Raw genomic sequence first — 9020 nt, 5'->3', positions numbered from 1 at the left:
GGGATTTGGGATAAGGGAAGGAGGGACGGGACAGAAGGAATGGCTTCCCACTGCCAAAGAGCAGAGATAGATGGGATATTGGGCAGGAATTCATGGCTGTGAGGCTGGTGAGGCCCTGGCACAGGGTGCCCAGAGCAGCTGTGGCTGCCCCTGGATCCCTGGCAGTGCCCAAGGCCAGGCTGGACAGGGCTTGGAGCAGCCTGGGACTGTGGGCGATGTCCCTGCCCATGGCAGGGGTGGGATGGGATGGGATGGGCTTTGAGGTCCTTTCCAACGCTTCCAAACTTTCCTGTGGTTCTCTGTGCCCTCTCCTCCAGCTCACCATAGCCAGCACTCCCAGTTTCATCCAAGCTCAAGCACTTTGCAGGGGCAAAGAGACCTGTTCCTGCTCACCCAGACTGGCCTCCCTGGGCTGAAAGAAATGCCCAGCACACGCTGAGGCAGCGACTCTGGCAGGGACTGCCCCAAAACTCCCACCTTTAGCTGAGATCCTGCCCCACTCCTCCCTACCAGGGCACGACTGCCTCAGGTGCCTCTGCTCCCCTCTGCCAGCGCACAGACACTTTACTGGAGTGCAGGGAGACTGGAGGGGATGGGGTCGTGCTGCCCCCTCCCCACACAGCGCCGGGACTGAGTGTGGCCCGGCTGGGGCAGCTCCAGCCCCGGGGCTGTGCCAGGAGAGGGACAGCAGCGGCACTCGGGCAGCTCTCCCGGGAGGCCCCGTCCCCCGCCTCTGCTCCGCGGGCTGCAAGAAGTTAATTTATTTTTGGAAAAGCAGCTCGCAGAGTTTGTCTAATTCCACCCGCACCAGCTCCGTTCACTCTATTTTAAACCAGTTCTTACTGTGCTTCAAGTTTATAAAACACAATCAGTGCTCCCTGGTCAAAGCAGCCCTAACCCGCGGAGCAGGCGAGGAGTGGCAGAGCAGCATCTCCTCCAGGACGCTCTAGCCCGGCCGAAAAGCCCACAGGTAATTAATTAATTAATTAATTAATCCTTCCTACTGCGTGTTGTTCTGTCCTCTGGCCGTGTTGGTGACGGTGACACGCTGTGCGTGGTGACAGATTTTTAGGGAGACCAGCACGGCCGGGCATCGCCGCCGCCTGCTGCTGCTGCTGCTGCTGCTCCGGGGGTTTTGTGGGATTTCAGCGGCACCTGGCAGGTCCTGGACTACCGAGGGATGTCTGAGGAGCGGGACACTTCTCCGGCAGCGGGCACAAGGTGTATTTGGCTCTCAGGAGCCGGGGGCTGGCAGGGAGAGGTGCTGCGGGGGCAGCGGCCGCCTGTGCTGATGGGCCAACTGAGCTCCCTCAAGCCTCTCTCTGTGCCGCAGCCATTCGGGGGCTGCTCTGGTGGTTTCTGTGGTGCCCCCAGCCCGACTGACGCGCCGGGTCCCTCCCCAGCAGCTCAGCCGTGCGGCGGCACCCTGCTTTTATTCCTGGTGTGCTTTGCCACCAGCGTGTCGCGGCTGCCTGAACTGCGGAGGGTCACTCTGCTTGCACCAAACGCTCAGCGTTTAATGCAACTTCTCCGTGACTCACCGCTGCAACCCACAAAAAAAAAAAAAAAATCTCTTTAGAAGAAGCTGCCGGCATCTCTCGCACGCAGAAATCCGGGGCATTTACGGACCGCTTTGTTTCTGTTACACGAATACTTTGCCGCTGCCAGTCAGAAGGCACTGATGTCATTTTGCTGAGCGCCGGAGCGCTCGGGGGAGGTTTGTCAGCCTCGTGCTGGGCTCTCCCATGTCTCGGGGTTAAAGCTTTCGAAAGCACCGCCTTTGGCAGCCGCAGCCGGGACATTTCCAGCGCGGAGGGCTGGGGAAGGGCGGCAGCGCTGCCAGGGCTGTGGCGGCTCCGGTGCTGCCTTCTGGGCATCCTCTCTCCTCGTCCGAGCGGCCCTCGGGGCGTGCACAAGTGTTTTGGGAAAAGGGGAGGGTTCAGCTCTACAAGAGCTGAGAGCCGTCCTTATCCCGCTTTTTTCGTGCTGCCTCTCATCATTTCAGCTCTGAGCGGGGCCGCGGGGGAAACACCCCAAAAGGCACAAAAATGATCCTTTTTTAGGATCGCACGGGCCGATCTCTCCTGTAAATGTCGTTTGTCAGACGGCCCCAGGGACAGCAGCAGGCAGTGACCCCAGGTCCCCCTGCCCAGTGCTGCTCTCTCTGGTGCTGCCCGTGTTATTCTGGTGGTCCAGCTTGGAGGGGAAGGGAAATGCGGTTGTTGTGTGGAGCGTTCAGGCTAAAAATAGTTTCCCTCTCGTGCTCCATCTGAATGGGCAGCCACATATGACTGTACATGGATTTGTCTCATAGTCCCGTTTCAGTGTAAGAGACAAAATATCTTAGTTATGGCTTTGTTCTCCAGCTAACAATGGGTAGCTAAAAATATCCGACTTTGTTCCACTCAATAAAGTTCTCTCAAGGGGAGACACTAACGTTACATTTTTTGCCAGATCCACGCAAAAACGCAGCCAAAGAAAACGCACGTTTTTGCCAGCAGCTTTTCATAAAACATGTAACCAGCAGAAACCTCCGTACCGCGCTTGTCTGCCGTGCAGCATCCCGGGACTCCTGGCTGCCTCCCTCTCCGGGAGCATCCGAGGGAGGGCCGGGCACACGGGGCTTCCTCCCACCCTCATCCTCCTCTGGGCATGCTCCAGCTGCTCCCCAGCTGCCAGAGAGTTTAGGGCACGGGGTGAGGTGCCTGGCAGAGGGCGATTGCCGCGCTGCTGCCAGAGCTGGCTGCTTGGTGGTCGCTGTGGTCTCGCTCCAATTCCCTTATTTCCCGTCTGATGGCAGCCAGGGCTGGAGGCTGGCCAGGCTGGCCCCGTCCCGCTGTGCAGGCGCAGTGCTGGTGTGTTGTGAGGAGCCTGACGGCCAAGAGGAAACCGGCAGAGACCTCACCGAGCTGGCACGGGCTCCGTGCAGGGGAAGGAGATGGACTCTCCTGCTCACATCCCCATCCCCACAGAGAATCTCACCCTCCACACTGCTCTGCCCGAGTGCATGGTGGCTTTTTTCCCAGCTCCAAAGCTGGAACCTGCTCCCAGAAAGGCTCAGGAAGGCAGGAGAACCATTCCATGGATTCTGTGTGTGGAGGCCAGCCTGCTCCCTGGGTGACAGGCCCCCCTGGGCAGAGCAGAGCTGGGTGACCCAGCTGAGGGAGCCCCTCTTTGCATGTCAGGGCTGGTCTGATCAGGCACAGAGTTTGCATCAGGCACTTGGTTTTCCTGGTCTGGATCAGCTGGAGCTCCCTTTGGTTAGGGCTGCACAGCTCCCAAGTAGGTACTGGCCGAGTGGGACCAAGTCTTGTTTCACTTGTGCTCCGCACTGGGAAGCGTGGTTGGGCATCTCCTGCCTTCCATGGTACTGGAGTTCCCCAGGTTTTCTGCCTCACAATCATTCCTGTAGCTCTTCTCTGAACCCATTCCCATTTTCCAGCATCCCTCTTGTTGTGTAGGCAATGATTTCCCTCATTCTGATGCTGTTTTTGCCCTCCAAGACCATGCCAGGCCCAGAGCTCCAACCCCATCAGTTTTCACTCTGTGCCTTCCTGCAGCTTTGTCCCCTTGCTGCTTTTCTCCAGGGTCACTCCATTTTTTTTGTGTGCCCACTGGAATCCAGGAAGAGGCATTCCAGAGGAGCAGGAGAGGTTTGGGTGTTGTTTGAGGCAGGAGCAGTGTCCTGTGCCAGCCTGGTGGAGTTGGTTTGATGCCAGTGAGCAGCTGAGGGTGCAGATGGGTGAGAGACTCAAGCCAGGGGACATTGTGTGGCTCTCCCATCCCTCATGGCTTCATCAAACCTCCCTCTGCCTGGTGGTTATCCCACTCCTCCACCACCCCTGGTGTGCAGGACCTGTCTGTGCTGGAAAGGCCGAGCTCCAAAGGTGTTGGTGCCCACCCCAAGTGTGGTTTTTTTGGGAAGAAGCCGCGGCCCGAGGTGATTCATGCAGTGTTTGCTGCTGCAGCATTCCCGGAATGTACCTGCTTTATTTCTTGGCCTTCTTGCCTGTTACTGGAGAGAAGCTCCGCTGCTGCACTGGGGTTTAGATGACAAAGATCCAGCCCTGCTCTCAGGCCCAGGGGGGGCCCTGCACCTGGACAAAACCTCCTTGCACCCGTGAGCTGGAGGGCAGGGACCTGCCGGGATGTTGTTCTGCCAGATGTGACACATTTGTGGCAGGGCTATTGTCACCTCCCCACCTCTGAGCCCCCAGGAGGATGGCTGTGTGTGTCCCCCATCAGAGGCTGGCTGTTGGGCACAGTCTGCAGGTGTCCCCTGCTCTGGGGGGAGCTCAGTGACATCCCGCTGTGCGTGATGGGGACATCACTTGTGGGAACTGAGAAAGGATTTTCAGCAGCGTTGCAGTAAGTTTACACAGACAGAGGTTTTGGAGCATAGGAAGTTTCTGAGGTGTAAAAAAATATAAAATGAGCAACTATTGCATGCTGTAAGGCATAGGTGCAGTGTTTATTGCCTTAAGTAGATGCTTGTAAGCTTTTAGCATCAGTCTATTGACTAAAAAACTTTTAAAAGGCCTTGGAACAAAGAGAACTTTGGCTTCTGTTGTTACAGTGTGAGTTTTACCATCTCTTATGTCTCCGCCTTCACTGAGGCTGACAATGAAATAAAAAACTCGTGGCACACCTCTGGGTCACCCCGTTATTGGAGATTAGATCCAACAATGACTCACGGTGCCAGCTCAGCTGTGGGCCCACCAGCACAGCCCCACGGAGGGTGGGTGATGCAGCTCAGACCCCTGCAGCGGCAGGAGGCTCCAGGCTCCTCTGCCAGCCTGTTCCCCTGCTCCTGCACGGAGCTGGCATTGAGGCAGGGACTGGCTGAAACGCCGAGGATGAAGAGCTGGTGAGAGCACGGGGAGCTCTCGGGTCCAGCCCAGCACACGGCCCTGAGTGCTGCTCGCTGTCTGCACGGCGGGCTGGGCGCTAAATCCCGCATCAGGGGAGAAGGGCTGTCACAGCAGGTCATCCTGCAGGGCTCTGACACGGCCCAGCCAGTGCTGGACGGGGCACAGGGAGTTTGCCTGATGTTTAACCACCAGCAGAGGCACACGCTGCCGCGGCTCCGACAGCTCATTTGCGCCTAGAGTAACAAACAATAACATGCCTGCGCTGTTGACGGAGGGTTGTGATGCCGTGTGGGATTTGCTCCCGGCTCAGGAAACGTTCCTGGGAAAGTTTTTTCCCTCCCAGCGTTCGCAGGAGAGGCGTGAGTCCTCTCTGCAGCGGCTCGGTGAACAACAGCTCCCCAGAGATGCGGCAAACGCTGCGGCACAGCCCCGCACGGCTGCCAGCCCCAGCCCAGAGGATCCCGCTGATTTCTGGCCCTGGAAGGCTCGCGGGGCCCTATTTCTGCCCCGCAAACGGCACGTTGGCATCGCCACGGTGGCTGTCATCGCCCTGCCGAGGAGCTGTCCCGGCACGCAGCGCCCAGCCCTGGCCCCGGGGCTGACAGGCGGCTCCCGGCCCGGGCATCGCCCCTCGGTGCGTCCCTGGACAGCACGGGCTTCCCTGCATCCCTGTGCCACAGGGGCTTCCTTTATCTGCATCCCTGTGCCACAGGGGCTTCCCTTCTCTGCATCCCTGTGCCACTCAGGCTTCCTCCTTTCTGCATCCCTGTGCCACAGGGCTTCTTTTTTTCTGCAGCCCTGTGCCACTCAGGATTCGCCCTCTCTGCATCCCTGTGCCACAGGGGCTTGGGCCAGAAGGAAACGAATATATACATACATATATATATATATCTGTAGAAGCAGTGCCAGCATTGGTTTCCTCCTGAGAAAACCCTGCTACTCCAGACCCTGCTCCAGGTCTTCAGGGCCGTGGAGAAGAGCAGAGGCAGAGGCTGAGGGGCAGTGGGGGCCCTCAGAGCTGCCTGAGGATGTGTCTGGTAACTGCTGTGTCCCACCTGAGACACCTCCCACCAGTCTGGACTCGGGTAAGGCATCCGTGAGCTCCTGAGTCCAAGCTCTGCCTCACCTGGGCTGAGCGCAGGGAGGTGAGAGGTCCTGGGCACAACATTGCCAGGACACCCGAAAGAACGGGACAGGGCTGTCATTTGGGAGCATGGCAGATGTTGTCCTTGTAGGGGAGGTGTGCTTGGCTCAGCCCTGGCTGTGGGAGGTGACCTGCTGCTGCTGCTGGAGCACAGGGGACTGACGGAGTGCTCTGAGGAGTGGTGCTCAGAGCAGTTAACCCACAGCACACAGGGGGAACAGACAAGGGATGTCTAAGCCCGGAGCGGGAGGCAGCAGCTCCTTGGAGGAGCGTGGGATGTGCCAAGAGCCCTGGTTTTGTGCTCTGTTGCTGCACTAGAGTCTTGACACCGAGCCCGTGCTGGCTCTTCCCCTGGGGACTGTGGCCCGTGCAGGGCTCGGTGGGACCCGCTCCCCTGTGCTGCCCCTGGGGCCACGCATGCCCTGCCCGCCCAGCTCCATTTGTCACCAAGAAATTTAACTTTCTGAAGCCTGCGAGCTTGCTAAGAATAAACTTAATAAATTAGCCAGCATATTTAAAGTGCAGCGCTGCTCGCTGATCTGGCATTTTAATCTACTCGTGAAACTATCCAGAGTGTTTGCTCAGCGTGTGGCCAAGTCCTGAAATATTTGCATGCTGCTATTGTCAGTACATCTCCTGACCCTTTGCAAGAGGATGGCAGGAGGAGTGAATTTATAAGAATCTTCCACTGGCGGAGGTAGCGGGGCCGTTCCCGCTCACACGCTCCTGGAGTTATCTCCCTGAGATCATCCTCGCCCGCCCCTCCAGCCCGGTGCATGAGGTACTTTTAAACAATGCAGCTGTGGTTTATGTTCTCCAGGGCTACATATCCTCCTCGGTGACACACATTCCTTGCAGGTCAGCTGTAAAACATGCCGGGTGTTGGCACCCGGAGCCAGCCCGAGGCACTCTTTCCAGCCGGGAATGCCGGCGGGTAGCTGCGGGCTGGGCTGGTCCCTGCAGCCCCTGCCCAGCTCCTGCCTGCGGCTGCAGGCAGGTGGGGCAGGGGGAACAGGGGCCCCGTGGGAGCCAGGTGAGGGTCAGAGCTGCGTGCAGGGCCCCAGGAGCTCCTGCTCCTCCTCCAACCGTCTCCACGGCGTAGCTTTTCTGCAAATCACCTCCTCCGGCACTCAGCAGTGTTTGCAGAGCCCCGATGGGCTGGAGCAGGAAGCCCTTGGCTCCAGGATGAGCAGAGGGATGGAGCAGCTCTGCTGGGAGGAAAGGCTGGGAGAGCTGGGATTGTCCAGCCTGGAGAAGGGAAGCTTTGAGGTGACCTCACTGTGGCCTTCCAGGACCTGAAGGGAACCTACAAGGGCTTGGAGTGACGGGACTTCCTATGAGCTGGGTATTAGGGAAAAGTTTTTCATGGAAAGAATAATAAAGTACTGGAACAATCTTCCCAGGGAGTCACCATCCCTGGGTGTGTTTTAAAAAGCCTGGATGTGGCACTGGGTGCCAGGGTTTAGTTGACATGTTGGAGTTGGGTTTGACTTGATGATCTTGGAGATCTCTTCCAACCTGGTGATTCTGTGATTCTGTGACAAGGGGGAATGGCTTCCCACTGGCAGAGAGCAGGTTTAGATTGGATATACAGAATAAATTCCTCCCTGTGAGGGTGGTGAGGCCCTGGCACAGCTGTGGCTGCCCCTGGATCCCTGGCAGTGTCCAAGGTCAGGCTGGACATTGGGCTTGGAGCAGCCTGGGACAATGGGAGTTGTCCCTGCCATGGCAGGGGTGGAACGAGATGGGTTCTAAGGTTCCTTCCAAACCCAAACCATTCTGTAATTCTGCTGTTCCATGAGGTTAACAGCTGCTTGGGGTCACTGTGTATCGGGTGTGTTCTGAAGGGCTCTCACTGCAGGGTTGGTTCTCTGTAATCAAATTCCCAGCCCCTCTCCCCAGGACAGAGCACCCCGAGCACCCCCATTGTCATCTCTGTGGCTGATAATCTGTCCCTGGACGTGTGGCTGCATTAACTGCCGGTGCACATTGACCCAGCCCACTCTGCAGCAGCCATCTGGCCTCTCCGTTTGTTGGTCTCACCACCTCAGTGCCAGCACAGATGATTTACTACATTTCCAGATCATTGATAAGGCAATTGAATAGCCCAGGGCCCAGCCCTGAGCCCTGGGGAGCTCTGTTCCCCCCCTCTGGATGTGGAGTTCCCACTGACAACTGCAGCTGGGACACCCCACAGCCAGATTTTAATCTATTAAATATGTCCTGTGTTGATTTGCTATTGTTTTCTTCACCAAAATGCAGCAGCAGCACCACGGAGATCACCCTGCAGGAGTCTGAGTGTGTTATAACACCAGTACTGTTTTATCAACCAAAATAAGAATTTCAGGGAAAAGGTGAGAGCCTTAGTTTGACACGTCCTGTTTTCTGCAGGTCTGTGTGAGTTAGCTTTAATCACATTCCTCTCACCTAAATTTGTCAGCCCAGAGATGATGCCCAGCCCCTGCAGCACCCGATTCAGCCAAATAATACAGATTTCTTCTGTAGCTGCTGGCTGCTCTGGTGCATCCATCCCAAGCCTGACACGACCCACAGTCCCACCAGAGCCAGAATTATTCCCTTTACACTGACAGAAGTTGCTGCTCCTTCGCTCAGATTTGCAGCCCAGAGTTTGTCCTCAGCTCTTGGCTTTCCTTATCAGCTTTCCACACCTTCTCACTCCTCATTCATTTTTATCAGTTTCCACTTTCTTAAGTTATATATGATTTTCTTATTTTTCAATGTTGTCTTCACTTCCCTCACGAGCCAGGGCTGTCTATTTTTTTTTAACCAACGTTGCCTTCTTTCTCAATTGTGGGATTGTGGTTTTGGGGCGACGCGTAAAATGTTTTTCAACAATTCCCACTTAGCATTCACATTTTTCTGATTAGATTCCTTCTCCCAATTGATTTGGGTCATAATTGTTTCCAGCTCCGTGAAACTGAAGCGTTTTAGCATTAAGTGGATGTATTTTCAGAACAGAGCTTCACTTTAAATATTCGCTTTAT

At 56.5% G+C, this 9020-nt stretch overlaps 1 protein-coding gene across 1 annotated transcript in view; it reads left to right on the top strand.

Annotated features, from left to right (window-relative positions):
* Window positions 1–828: 828 nt before the first annotated feature.
* Window positions 829–9020, top strand: part of MYOCD (myocardin) — a 199880-nt gene continuing 191688 nt past the window's right edge. The window contains 1 exon segment of the mRNA XM_066200701.1: window positions 829–970. The gene's annotated coding sequence lies outside the window, so the exon portion shown is untranslated.

The sequence above is a fragment of the Chamaea fasciata genome, unplaced genomic scaffold (genome assembly GCF_029207755.1).
Source record: "Chamaea fasciata isolate MVZ Bird 193981 ecotype frontalis unplaced genomic scaffold, bChaFas1.0.hap1 SCAF_19, whole genome shotgun sequence".
NCBI classification, from domain to species: Eukaryota; Metazoa; Chordata; class Aves; order Passeriformes; family Sylviidae; genus Chamaea; species Chamaea fasciata.
The sequence above is the reverse complement of the archived record's forward strand: the minus strand, read 5'-3'. Positions and strand labels throughout refer to the sequence as shown.